The sequence below is a fragment of the Lampetra fluviatilis genome, chromosome 2 (assembly GCF_964198595.1).
Source record: "Lampetra fluviatilis chromosome 2, kcLamFluv1.1, whole genome shotgun sequence".
Classification (NCBI taxonomy): domain Eukaryota; kingdom Metazoa; phylum Chordata; class Hyperoartia; order Petromyzontiformes; family Petromyzontidae; genus Lampetra; species Lampetra fluviatilis.
The window spans coordinates 27,680,409-27,695,454 of NC_136276.1; positions in this window are offsets into that span (position 1 = coordinate 27,680,409).

Consider the following 15,046-nt stretch of genomic DNA (forward strand, 5'->3'; position numbering starts at 1 on the left):
GGGGAAAGACAAAGGCGGCCGGGCGTGGTGCTGGCCACACACCCCCGCCGTGTGCCGTTCTGGCCTTCATAGGTGCTACTCGCTAACCGCACTTGCCCCAACAGTCTGTTGCAGTCTATACGGGCGATCTTTGTCTTTGGTAGGGGGGAGTGGTGAGAGGGAGAACTCCGATAATCCGCGATCCTGTTATCCGTGAAATTTGAACGACGCCTCCTATCAGCGAGGCGATTACACTGTGTAACAAAACAAATATTTATTTTTTGTTTCATAGGTAGTAACTGTCGTTTTCTAATTGCTCATGCCTCAAAAGTACGAGAGGCATGCATTGGATGTGTATCTGAAGATGTTTTCAGTCAACTAATGATGAGTTGCGTTCATTAAAACCACGTGGGATGGACAGCCGAGCACCCAGCCCTGTCCCCGTACAGATGGAGACCGATGGAGATTGGCCCCTTGCCGTGCCGTCTTCTGCCGGCGAGCCAGGGCACGGCGACCTGATGGACTCCCACGTGAATGGAGTTCCACGAACAACATCTGACCGATCCAGCGACTGCCGCTGTCTCCGCATTTCTTTTTGTCTTTAGTTTGTTGCCCTTCCCCCGCACCTCCGATTAGCACGGTTGGCTACGTACGGTGCGAAAGAAGTTCAACATGCACAACAGCCAAATGCTGTCGAGCATAAGGCCTGCGTCGAGATTCTAAAACCTCGGAAAGCAATGCTCTAACGTCGGCAAACAATGCAGATGATGCTGTAATGTTGGTGAACATTAGTTAATATCGGTTAACGTTGTTTAATGAGTAAAGTTGTGCTGCCCTCCGTGTTACATGCAGAACACGCACGCCTGACAAATGAACTGTCCGCAGAGGAACTGGGCTAAATGATGAATGCCCGTAATAAAGTGAGCTATTGCATACATTTTTAAACATTAACGCAGCGTCCTGATGAGTTTCGTGCATACTGGAGTGGGGAAATTAAACTATCATTTTCCATAAGTGGCTATTGCATAATTCAAATAGTGCATAATTAAATGGCGACGCTAAGTGTGGCGTGTTTTACAGCCTTTGGTGTTTAGACAAACTTATAACGCGGTGGGGTTTTTTATATAAACATTGCCAATATTGAAAATGTTTATGAATACCAATAATGTAATTTGTTTATCAACGAAAGCCTCGCTGAGTCTCAAGACTCTTTTCTTTTCAGGAGGGTCCTGCAATGGGATGGGGTGGTTTAGGGATCGTCCATAAATGACGTCACGCGATTTTGGACGATTTTGACCCCCCCCCCCCTCTCGTCACACGGCGTCACAAAAAGTCAGACCCCCCCCTCAAATATGACGTCACAAAACTCTGCCCCCCCCCCCAAAATAAAACATGCTTCAAATCGCTTTAAACTATTGTCATTGTAGTGCGTATTTAATGTGGTGCTGCACTCTGATGTTGTAGGAGTAAACATTTATTAAAAAGTATATTTAATTAAGTAGAACGTGTTGTCTATATTTATTTAAAGTTGCGCATTTTGATGTGACGTCACATTTCTCAACCCCCCCCCCCTCATCACACATCGTCACAAATGTCTGACCCCCCCCCCCCCCCCCTAGATGCGTGCGCTCAAATGTCCGCACGGATGGTTTCATGAACTCACTTCTTGCGATGTCACCTCCTGGCCGCCCACCTCACATTGCATCCAAAGCGCTGGTTCACAAGAGTACATCATCTTCTTGGTTCTTTCGGTAAAGTCACGTAGAAGGGAAATAATAAAATAATAAAAACAAAACAATAAAATAATTCTCACGACTTTTCGGCCACAACGCAAGCAGCCGTCCTCAGGTGAAGAACAGGTCTGTCGGAAAGACAGCAGCTTGCGTTGTGGCCGAAACGTCGTGAGAATTATTTTATTATGTTTTATTTTTATTATTTTATTATTTCCCTTCTACGTGACTTTACCGAAAGAACCAAGAAGATGAATCCCTGCAGTCACGAAAGCTTTAAATCACCTCATCAACCTCAAGTTTCTCCCCTGGCTGCCACCGAGGTTCTATCCGCAGCGCACACAATGGGTTTGGGATCCCGGTAAAAAAAAAAAATCATCAAAGCCGTGTAAAATTTCAAGAGCCTCAAGGTGGTTTCACAGTCAATGTGTCCCTTTGCTCAACATGAACAATGGTGCGATGCTTAATCTCTGTTGGTGGACCCGATTTCGTACAATGCGCACGAAATAGTCTTCGCGTGTGCTCGTGCAATTGGTGAATAGTGCCCAGCAAGGTCCCCCCCCCCCCTGCGAAGCGGTGTTGGCGTGTTGGTAGGTCCTGCGTAGCATCAAATGGCGAGTGTTGTTTACAACGTGTATACAATTGTAGAGGAGTAAAATGGGGACGTGACGTCACGTGTACCGTTCAGTGCGATGACGTCACGTCTCCTAGGGTATTTAAGGGATACCCCGTGACGTAAGCGGGGTCACTGTGGTAACGGGTAAAGTAAGAAGGGTGAAGAGGGAACCAGGGGTAGAGAGTGGGATCGAATAGGGAGTCTGGGGAGAAGCCGGTGGTAGCCGTAGAGGTGCTTTCCATTTTACTCCTCTACACAATTATGCACACAATACGCGTATGTTACACGTACGCTAAATGAGTGAACAAAAACTGTAGAAACAAGACGCAAAAAAACCCCATCAACAATACAAACGAGACGGTCGTGAAAATGAAATAAGCCTTTCTAACTAATCACGACGCTGAATTGTGACAATTCTTGGGATCATTCGGTGATGAATAGTCACGTGCCAAATTTTTATATATTTGTTTAAAATGTGCTATGAAGAAGGGGCCATTGCACCGAAACGTCGTCTGATATATTTGCTGTGTTGTGAGTCTATACTGCGTCAAGGTGCAGAGGTCATCATCACAGCTAATGTCGCCGATGTCACCGCAAGTCCTTCTGCTCGATGCTGTCGTTGTCACTGTTGTCAAGTCTGGTGATGAGACGAACGTGTATGTGTAATCTTAATTTTAGAACTTGTATGTGTACACGAGTACGGTTGAGCTTCTTTCGCGCCGTACGTAGCCGACCGTGCTAATCGGAGGTGCAGGGGGGGAAGGAACATTCGACTCACGAACTTTCAGAGATTCGAACAAGCCTGTCTGTATGTCCAGTTGCCTGTTCAGACCAAGATTCGTAAGTTCAACCACCACGCAATAGATGGCGGGAGTGGCATCTGCATCTACAGAACGAGAAGAACCAGTGGCATCTACATCTACAGGAGATTATACAACTCTTAAAGCCATTTCCAGTGTTGAGTGTACATGCCGTACATCATGTTTGGAATCGATGGACTTACGAACAAATCGACTTACGAACAGACCTCTGGAACCGAACTCGTTCGTAAGTAGAGGAGTTCCTGTATGCGCATTTGCAAGTATCGTGCATCGGTGCAGAAGTCAAGAACGCAAGTATCGTCGTGGTAAAATGAGCAGAAGGCAGTCATCACCTCCACTGGTATCGTCTGGAGCGAGCGGTCAAAAAAAATCCCATATTCCCTTGGGGGCCGTCCGTAAATGACATCACGCACCTAGGGGGGGGGGGGGGTCAGACATTTGTGACGATGTGTGACGAAGGGGGGGGAGGGGGTGAGAAATGTGACGTCACATCAAAATGCGCAACTTTAAATAGATATAGACAACACGTTCTACTTATTTAAATACTTTTTAATAAATGTTTTCTCCTACAACATCAGAGTGCAGCGCCACATTAAATACGCACTACAATGACAATAGTGAAGCATGTTTTTTTTTTGGGGGGGGGGGGGCAGAGCTTTGTAACGTCATATTTGAGGGAGGCTCTGACTTTTGTGACGCCGTGTGACGAAGGGGGGGAAGGGTAAAAAAACCGTCCAAAATCGCGTGACGTCATTTATGGACGGCCCCCTTGCCAGAGACCACCAGTCTGAGCATCGGGAAGAACAATCACCTATGCCTCCCGTGAACAGGAGCTGTAAAACTTCCTCCGATGCAATCTGCACGCTCGCAGCAATCCCGGCTAACCCAGCGCGTCGATGCATTCGTCAATTTCAACAACGAGCACTGTCGGCAGAATAGAACGAAGTTGCATCACGACTGGTGGAGGGCCACAGAGACCGGGGTTTGTGAGGCCTCTGCGCGAACAATAGTCATTAGTAATGGTCATTGTTGACAAGGTTTATAGGGATAAATCACTGTACACGGTAGTCCAGATGTCTTGTGACCCCTAATGAATTGACCCCTAAAAAAGAATTTCCTTTGCACGTTCGTTTTTTTTAAACAAACCTTTACTTTCAAAATATTACGTTTTAGAGAGTTAAAGTGGGGTCATAAGACATCTGGACCAGGCTGTAGAGCCCATCTTCCTGTTCTCGCCTCGTCCTCCCCCCCCCCCCATGTTTTGCTGTACAGCACAGTACATCATTACATTTTTTGTAGATATAAAATAAAGGAAGCCCCTCACGTACAATGATCCTTACAGCCATTCACGCGATTTCACGGGGCTTCATTTCAATTCAAGATTGCCGTGAGCACCGGCACGACCTCTCTTTGACACAAGACTTAGCCCCGCTCATCCCCTAATGCTGGCCCTGAGAGGGCAATGGAGCGCCGTCTTCAATTGAACTTGTTTATATCGCCCATGAGTGAGAATCGACTGTGAACCCTTCAAACAGAGGACGTGGCAGGTTGCATTGTTCACGGTGTGCAATTTCAGCTGGAGGAGCAAACGAACGGTGGACAAATCAGACGTGAGAGGTGTGAGTCGCGTTTTAGAAATTAAACTAAAGAATCGATAATTAAATTTCGATTTAAAGCTTTCGTGACTGCAGGGATTCATCTTCTTGGTTCTTTCGGTAAAGTCACGTAGAAGGGAAGTAATACAATAATAAAAATAAAACATAATGAAATAATTCTCACGACGTTTCGGCCACAACGCAAGCAGCCGTCTCCCCGTCTGACGCTGTCTCCCCGACAGACCTGGTCTTCACCTGAGGACGGCTGCTTGCGTTGTGGCCGAAACGTCGTGAGAATGATTTTATTATGTTTATTTTTATTATTTTATTACTTCCCTTCTACGTGACTTTACCGAAAGAACCAAGAAGATGAATCGATAATTATTCAATTGAATGGTAACCCCAAATTTGCGACGAGGCATGGAATCAATGCGGAGATGGGGAGAGCATTCCCACACCTCGCCCGCGACCAGTCTCGAACCCGGCTCCCTGCATGCGAATCCAGAAGCTCAGGGGTTCTGGATGGCTTCCACGATCCTGGCATGGCCGTTACGAACCTCTCTGAGCCAACCAACAACCTCTTGAAAAATCACAATTTGCGGTACGACTCGACTGGCTTAGCCAATGGTGTAACACGTGGGCTTTCGCGAAACAATGTGTCGTTACCCGACCACCACCCTACACATTGACAAATGGTGCGGGTTTACTCGCCAACACATCGGTGTGCTGAAGTAGTCAACTAATTGCCACGTTTTGTTTTACGTGACAAACCTTAGCCAATTGGCCGTGTCGGGTGGTGGTGGGTTAACGACACATTTATAATTCTAGATTTGAAGCTTTCGTGACTGCAATGATTCATATTCTCAGGTTTTTTCGGTAAAGTCACGTAGGTAAAAACATTAAAATTAATGAAAGTAAAATAAAACAAAACAAAATAAAATTCACGACGTTTCGGAGGCAACACAAGTCTCCGTCATATATGACACATTTATATTTACGCGATCTAACCCAAAGGCATTTATTACGATTCGCTAATGATGTTTCAAGAAATAAAGATTTCTTTCCGTTCCGAGCAAACCAACTGGCAATTATTTTAAATCACGATCGCAACACGATTGTGCCCTGCGGGCCCGATGAGCGCAGAGCGATTTAAAAACTCAGAACACACCCCCCCCCCATCTGCGGCGTGTACGCTGAATCGCAAATTCCCTGTTTAACCACAATGTTTAACTTGCAATCACTCAAAGGGGCACTTTATGCATTATTTATTCAGGAAGAGCACCCTCCGGTGATATTCAATATGCCGTTCGTAATCGAGTGTCTGACCATAATTCTGTCAACAACCTTGGCCAAATCTATCACAACGTCTTGACCACACAGCTGCTCTTGTGCAGAGCATGGCCCCGTTTCAAGCTTTGGCCTGCGGGAGAAATGCAGCCCGTGGGGTGGCGTATTGAATGCGACCTGCAGTGTCACTCACTTGTGTTATTATTTAAAATGTACGCAATAAAGTGAAGCAAATGATGCCCCCCCCCATGGCTCCCCTTCTCCTCTCATCAGTCACAAACTCATTAAGAAAGTGTCCTGATTTTTCACGTAAATACAAGAATTTAAGTTAAAAAAAACATCAACTCAGCACTAGAATTCTCCACCACTCTTGCCCCATCTTTAAAAAGTCGTCCGTTGGAAATAACTCCACGGGGCCAGGGGCGGCACGAGGCCAACCGCCATCGTCTGGCGCCCTTCGACGAGCCGTGCAATCGACGCCGCCACAAGCCAAACCCCGAGGGAAGATCGAGGCTGGGGTTTATGGTAAAGTGGGAAACAAAAAATTGCCGCTATTTTCCACTTAATGTTTTTTTAAGCGTATTTTTATTTTTTCAACGGAGGCATCGTTATTTGGTTTGTCCGTCCGTCTGTCCAAGCATGCAGTGTTTCTGAGATCAGATAAAACGACATTTTAAGAATTGATTTGTACACGACAGCGAGACGATATTTCAGTCCGATTCACGGTATTTATTTTTGCGGTAAATAAAATATTTTACGTTAATACATTCTCAGAAATTTTGAGAAATTTATTACAATTCACATTCCCTCTGTACGCGCAACGGGAATTTAAATAATGACATCTTCGTCGTTTAATTTTTATTTTTTGTCTTTTTTTTCGTCGAATTTGCCACCCCACTTAACTTGGCGCCCGAGGCGACCGCCGAGTTCGTCTGAATGGACAGGCTGCCTCTGCATGGGGCCATTCCAAGTGTCAGACGATCCTGCTCCAGATCGCTTACTCGGCGGCGTGAATGACAACAACGGAGCATTTCCTTTTAAGATTTGTGTACATTTCATAGTGACTAAAATAACGTATAACCTACAGCGTGTTTTTCGACGCAATGTGCATGAATGGCGCAATTAAAATTAACGTTGCTATTAATCCATAGCTGGGTGAGAACATTTCCGCGCCGTGTAAGACATGGGGTCTGTTTGACCATACTTCAACAGGCTTGCTTGAGATATCATTTCCTACTCACTCACTGATGCCAGCTTTAACTGGATTGTGAGCCACTGCGTCACGCATGAGATGAACATGACACGTGCACTAAAAGAGCCGAGTTGGACAAGAGACTGCAACAAACACCAAAATATAGTAGTAGGTTTTTACCCTTTCAACTGGTACAAAAACTGACACCTTTATACAAGGCATCATGTTTGCAATAACCACAACACAAGCAGTCAAAATGCAAACAAAAAGAAACGACTCTGATAATGATATGCACTGTCCTTGAAGTTGATTTGTCCACACCCGAGACAGCTTTTCTTAGAGCCTAGTCTCCATTGGTGTTGGACCAGATGACGCCAAAAGGCAAACATGATGCCTTGTATAAAGGTGTCAGTTTTTGTACCAGTTGAAAGGTTAAAAACCTATCACTATATTTTGCCACTGGTAAAGGAGGTCTCATAGTGTAAACACCAAGTTGTATAAAACGGTAGGCCCAGCGAAGATGTCACGTAAAAGGCAGCATTGGCTCGAGCAGGCTTGACTGCTGATGACACTATTGAGTATGGAAATCGCTCAAGAGTTTGCCCGTCTTGAATCAACGCTGCTGAAATTATGCGCTGGGGAAATGTTCCACTCCGAATCGCGCGTGGAAGTGCTGACACACGCGCTCACTGATACCGGTGTTTGAGCGCCATCTATTGACGAGCCCTATCGGTTTGTTCTCATCTCTTGCGGTGGAAATTCCACGTTGCTGTGGCGGGGGCCAGTCCGCACATAGGTTTGAGCACTGTTGATGTCCCACAAAGCGACACTGGTTGTTCTCTCCACATTGAAAGGGCGAGGGGCCAGAGTAGCATGGAGAGGGGCGTGCTAGGAATTGCATTCAGAAACAACGGGAGAGGTCGCGACACGTTGGTTAGAGACCAAATATCAAATCAAAAACGTCACTGACCGCCGACACACGTTCGTGGGCTTTGAAGGGACACATCTTCGCTCAAGGATCAAAAGGATTCTGGCCCATAGGTGAGACTGGTAACGGAATGGGAGCCAAAGGAGGAACAGCAGTGACGGATCCGCACCCCGTTCCGTCCTGGTGTTGTTACTGTATGTTGAACTTCTTTCGCACCGTGCGTGTTGATTAATATTGCCCGGGAAGAAAAACACTGCGTGTTTTATTATTATTGTTATTTCAAAGTGTCTAGATACGTCTCTCAGACAGGGTATCGACATCTCCTCAGTAGACTGAGCCTAAAATGTACACCTCGTGCGGTTAGCAGCGGGGAGACAAACGCTTCGCGGCTGGTGGTGCGTGATGCTGGCCACACCAGCATGTGCCACGGTTTCGAAGGGATTGTAACCTCCCTCGCCTGGCACGCAAGAGGTTCGTGGGTTCGATCTCGGATCTTTGACGACGCCTGCTGATATTGATTCAGAGTCCGCGTGTTCTCTCTTCCACGTGGTGGTCGCGTGCATCGTTCTCCGGCTTCCTCCGGTTTTGCCCCCCCCCCTCTCTCGACACTGACCAACGTGCGCTCAGATGATTTGGCCGCTACTTGTGATGATGATGATGATCTTAGCCACAAGGGCTCATAGCTGCAATGGGCTTTACCTGGGTCGAATTAACTTTAGCATTTTTATAACTTCTAGATTTGAAGCTTTCGTGACTGCAAGGATTCATACTCTTAGGTTTTTTTCGGTAAAGTCACGTAGGTAAAAATAAAAAATAACAATTATAATATAAATATTGTGTGATTTATTATTTTATTTCTATTTTATTTTTTACCTACGTGATTTTACCGAAAAAAACCTAAGAGTACCTCGATAACTATTATAGGATGAGTCCTGACACACGTTGTACCGCGCAATCTCAAATGTACACGAGATGAATCTCAAGCTTAACATGTCAAAATGCGCTCGTATCTTCTTGTTTTGATGTGCTATGAAGAAGTGCCATTGTCGAAAAGCGTCGCATATTATACATACGTTCCCTTTTAAAGCCACATACGCTCTCATCGCCCAATAAAACACGCACAAGTATATACACATCCGCTTGGCCTAAGCCGCGCTTGCCCCCGCACTACACGTGATGAATGTGGCTTCTGATTTGCCTCGGACGCAAGGCGGCGCTCCACAATCAATGAACCTGCAAAACATTGCCACGGACTGCCACCTCCATCAGACCTCACACAGCTTAGGCGGGTCAAGCCTGGACAGCGCTTGACTACCATCACTCCCGCCGTGCATAACATATGCTATAGGCTGCTGCGGAGCTGCGTTGTGAGCATATAGAGGTCGTCCATAAATGACGTCACGCGATTTTGGACGATTTTTGACCCCCCCCCCTCTCGTCACACGGCGTCACAAAAAGTCAGACCCCCCCCCCTCAAATATGACGTCACAAAGCTCTGCCCTCCCCCCCCATAACCATATTTCCATTTTGAAAATAAAACATGCTCCAAATCGCTTTAAACTATTGTCATTGTAGTGCGTATTTAATGTGGCGCTGCACTCTGATGTTGTAGGAGTGTTGTTATAACAACTCAATCTTTATTTAGAGTTGCGCATTTTGATGTGACGTCACCATTCTCACCCACCCCCCCTCGTCACACATCGTCACAAAAATCTGACACCCCCCCCCCCAGGTGCGTGACGTCATTTATGGACGGCCCCATATGAACGTTGAACTTATTTCGCACCGTGCGGAGCCAACCGTACTGGTCGGAGCAGAGGGAAGTGGTGTAAACCCCATCGGTGAACTAAAATTTGTCGTCAACTCGATAATACGACAGGTGTTACCGATGCATCGACTCATCAATGAACACTTGTGTTTTAGTCCACGATACAAAGGTCAAAGTAAGCGTGTAAGAAACAGGTTTTTTAATGTATATTTGTATCATTCTTAATTTTAGAACTTTCGTGACTGCAGGAATTATTATTTGTTTCTCTAACCCTCCTCCCTCTCTCTGCCTCCGCCCCCCCCTCTGTCTATTTAAGGCCACCCCACAGAGACGATCACCCCCTCTCTGTTACCTGTGTTGCTCTCGCTATGTATCTTGGTGATATCTGTCTGCTAATATGTCTGTCTATAGTTTTCTGGTTAGATTTTATGTCGCTATTTCATTATACCTGATGATGATTGCTTGTGTTGCAATCGAAACGTCGTATTCTATTATTTAATTTAATTTATTATTTTATCTTTAGACGTGACTTAACCGAAAGAAACAAATAATATTTGTATCATGTTATACATAATAGGTTCATGTCATCCCTGCAGCCACTAGAGGCCGCAACGTTCACTCGCATGATAAGGAAATTATTCTTGAATCAAATGTTTAATTGTGACAACGGGCGGTGTTCACTTTTACACCTCTGTTATAATAATAATAAGTTTATACCTGACAAATATCGTACTCGGAAATGTTATCAAATGGACACGAGATTAATCTCAAGCTTAAGATGTCAACACTTCTCAAATTATATTCTTGGTTATTTCGGTAAATTCACGTAGAACGGAAATAATAAAATAATACTAATAATAATATTGTTTTATATTTCTATTATTTTATTTTTTCCCTTCTACGTGACTTTACCGAAAGAACCAAGAATATGAATCCCTGCAGTCACGAAAGCTTTAAATAAAAACTTCTCAAATTGTATATATTCAACGTTCATTCAGAAAATACTCACTGAATATCAAGATTCTTTGAGATTCAGTGAATCTCAAGATTATTTTTCAGGAAGGTCCTGCCAAAGATTTTTTTCCCAGTAGGGGGAACTAATTACGGCATACATTCCAATTAAGTAATATGCGGGTATATTTTTTTCAAATGTAGCCAATTTTGACCAGCCGGCACACAATGGCCTCCTCTTGCGACTGACGCCACCGGATCTTTTAACGTCCACCGTGAAGCAGACGGCGCGTCGTATCAGTGTACTTAACGCAGCGGTAGTGTTAATCGTTCATTGTGATGTTTGGCTAATTAAATTCGGGAGTGCTTTCCATGTCGGTCACAGGGGGTGGCCAACCTGGAAGAAACCAAGAGCACAATAGTTCCCGTGAGTTCTGCAAAGAGCCAAGTATATATATCTCAAAGTGTATATTGTGATAGTTTTCGGCACAGCACGGGAGACATTCATTATTGTGATAGTACGTTCTACCTTATGCCCCTTCGACGGAGCCGCACGTGGTGGATTAAAGAGCTGCTCGGGGAGACGCCAGCTGACCGCCGCTGATGTGGGAGAAATCTAGAGCACCCAGGGAAAACCCAATACTACTCATAGGGCGATAACAATCCGAGATCCACACGCATGGGTCCGTGAACCCTCTTTGATATGCCGTCATCTCCTGGCCACCTCGCGGCGCATTTGGTTTAGGAGTTTCACAAATCGGTGTTATCCACCGACCCTGGTCTCCAAAGCGTTGGTTCAAGCGGTGCGCACCACGGCGTCTGACCGCGTCAGCTGCCGAAGGGATGGGCCCTCTACGGTCACGGCTCTCTAAAACCTAAAAACTAAACTTTTTAAAATTGTATTTTAGCAGGTAAGGCCCACTGAGCTGTATGGCTCTCTTTCAGAAGCGACGTGGCTATCACAAATGATGTCCCAACGAAGTGGCTTATCACGTGGACATTTATAGCAGCCAAATACTCTAAACGAATGATTCTGAATGTGGGGGGCAAAACCGGAGGACCCGGAGAAAAATCCACGCGACCATGGGAAGAGAGAGAGAGAGAGACACGCAAACACCAAATATACAGCAGGCGTCAGGGTCGGGATCGAACCCACGACCTCCTGTATAGCAGGCGAGCTAGTTAACATCTCCTAGCCACCGTGGCACGATGTTAACGACACCTCGCATCTATGCGTGACCCACCAACCCAACCTCCACGTCACTCCAGTCGCATGACTCCCACTGCACCTGGATGCGGCTGTCCCGTCCACTGTTGAGAATTCAACGCAGGGCGTTGGTCACAGTCTTGGTATTTTGTGAGCCCCCCCCCCGTCCTCCTCTCACCCCCTCCCCCCCCCCGAAAAGAGATTGCTTTTTCAGTTTTAAACAGATAAGTATGTTACACTCGGGTGCGAAATTGGAAGTGAATTGGGACAGTGATGTGTGTGTGTGTGGCTGGGGCATGTTTGTTCTCAGTGGTGCAGGACACACTGAGGCCATTGAGGACATTCTCTGCGAGGCAGGCGAAACGTGACTGCCAGTGAGCGCAAACACAGCTTGCGTGCCAATCATCGCTGGCACTTCCATGTATTTATTGCGGGTTGTGGCTGTGGAGGGCCTTGTGTGTGTGTGGTGTGTGAACGAAGCTCCATAAACGATCGCGGCGATGTCCGTTAACCCGTTAAGATTCATCGCGACTCTTTTGTCGTTGTCTCTCTCTCTCTCTCCTCGTTCACAGGAGGGACGCAGAGGTGAATTTAGCAAACCTCCCAGGAGAATTTTCGTGGGGCGCTAACCTCACTTCTCGTAATTCTGGCTTTACTGGCTTTTGTAAAGTACTTTTTGGGTTTTAACACTGAACACACGGATAGCAAAAGGCCCCAAAATCCAAGCAGTCAGCAATAGAATCGCACCAACAACGTTGTACCATTTTATTTTTTTCCAGCTAAGGCTCACTCAGCTATATAGCCTATTTTTCAGAAGCGACCTGGCCACAAATGATAGTTCAACGAAGTGGCTCATCATCATGTGGACATTTATAGGAGCCAAATACTCTTGAACGCACGTTGATTCTAAATGTGGAGGGAAAAACCGGAGGACACGGAAATGAATCCACACGACCACCGGGTGGACATGCAAACTCCAAATATACACAGCAGGCGTTAAGGGTCTGGATAAAACCCACAACCTCCTGTATACCAGGTGAGGTAGTTAACATCTCGCCACCGGATAGGGAGCCATGTTTGACGATTACCACTTGTTCACAATCGCAGTGGCAAGTTGTTGTACCTAAATTGCAAAAACCTAAGGTGGCCCTCCCCTCGTTTGACTTAAGACTGAATTGTGTACCCCGTGCCGTGCGCGAACATCATCGTCGATTCTGGGGGGACATATGTAGCGAGGCACTTGTAAGGCCAACTTTGATGAGTGGGGATCTTTATCTTACGAAAATGAAATATAGTACCCGCTAACTATAGGACATACCGAAAATCGCACAGTAAATATATGCATCTTTTAAACAATAAACCAAATTCATCCATTTTATTTAAATTAAACGCAGCGACAATAACTTTCACATTACAAGTCAATATTGCAATTCGAAACACATCTTACAGCTTTAATGTGTGTGTCTGTTGGTGTGGTGACTACCGCTCAGACTATTCGAAACAACAACAACAATAACAAAGTCATTTTGGAAACCATTTACAAAATATATTCTTCTTTAAAAAAAGAGACGTATTTGCACAGATTATCAACACACACCTCTTGGGGAGTGGAGTGGAGCATCATTCCTCTCGTAGGTTGCACGAGTAATTATTACAATTAACAAACTGGAACTATTACATCAGCAGCAGTGCCTCGCCAGAGTCCAAGAGTTCTCAGTGAGAATCCTGTACGCGATGTTAGGCCAATCGTGTGCTGCTGTTTCGCATTGCCATCGTCAGATAACCTGTCATCAAATATTACGAATACATTTGCGATGTGTCTTAAGATTACACCATCACTTAGCATACACCAGATTATGCTTTTTTTGAGATCACACTTCGTACAATTTGCAAAAGGTAAAAAAAAAACCCCAAAAATAAATGAAAGTGGCAAAGGAGAACTTTGGTGGCAGTACATCCGTGGACAGCAGCAGCAGACGGCAGGCAGCAAGAGTTGATAAGTGGCGACACAAAGCCACGTGATAGTCGATCATTTCTAAGATGAAATTAAATAATAATTCAGAACAAAAATATTAATGCCCTTTATCCAGGAAATCCATTTGGAGTCTTCAGACTCACTTTCAGAAGGGCGCTGCTGCATTGCGAAGTCTGGTCAATTCCGCTGAATGAGCATTGACGCCTGCTGCTGTATATTTGTAGTTTGCGTGCTTCTCTCCCCGTGGTCGCGTGTATTTTTCTTCATGGCCCTCCGAATTTCTCCTCCACATTCAGAATCAACGTGCGTTCGGAGTATTTGGCTGCGTTAGATTCCGACGCGATGATGAGCCACTGCGTTGAGCTATCATTTGTGATAGCGAGGTCGCTGCTGACACAAAGAGCTATAAAGTTCAGTGGGCCTTACCTGGTAAAAAAAAATACGAAAAAACATTTTGGCTTCATGTGGAAAGGAAACCGGAGAAGACAGGAGAAACTCCAGGCACACGAGGAGGTTGACTTCACTCAAGAAGACTATCATGGTGAATAACACTGGCCAACACACTTTTTCTGGCATAAGGCATTCCAACGATTTTAAGGTAATTTTGAGGTGCTGATTCCACATCTGGCATCAGTTTTTGTCTATCACATCAGGGTTTTGAGATATCAAATATTGCATTTTCAATAAAATAGCAGAAGAAAAATATTAAATAAATGTGGCTATCTACATAAAATGATATTATAAACACACTATCCTAAAAATACAGCACCATATTTATAACACTAAAGCAGTCACTGACTCGCAACAACTTGCAATCATAAGTGACAGAGTTAATTTTGGGTAAAATCAATGAAAATGGGGTATGCCGATAGCATAAAAATGATGTGATAGAGCAAATCTGAGATCAGATTTGGAATCAGCACCCTGAAATTAGTCTAAAACAGCTGCTAAAGTCCAGGCCAGAAAAACATGTTTTTTTTGTTGACCAGTGTAATCC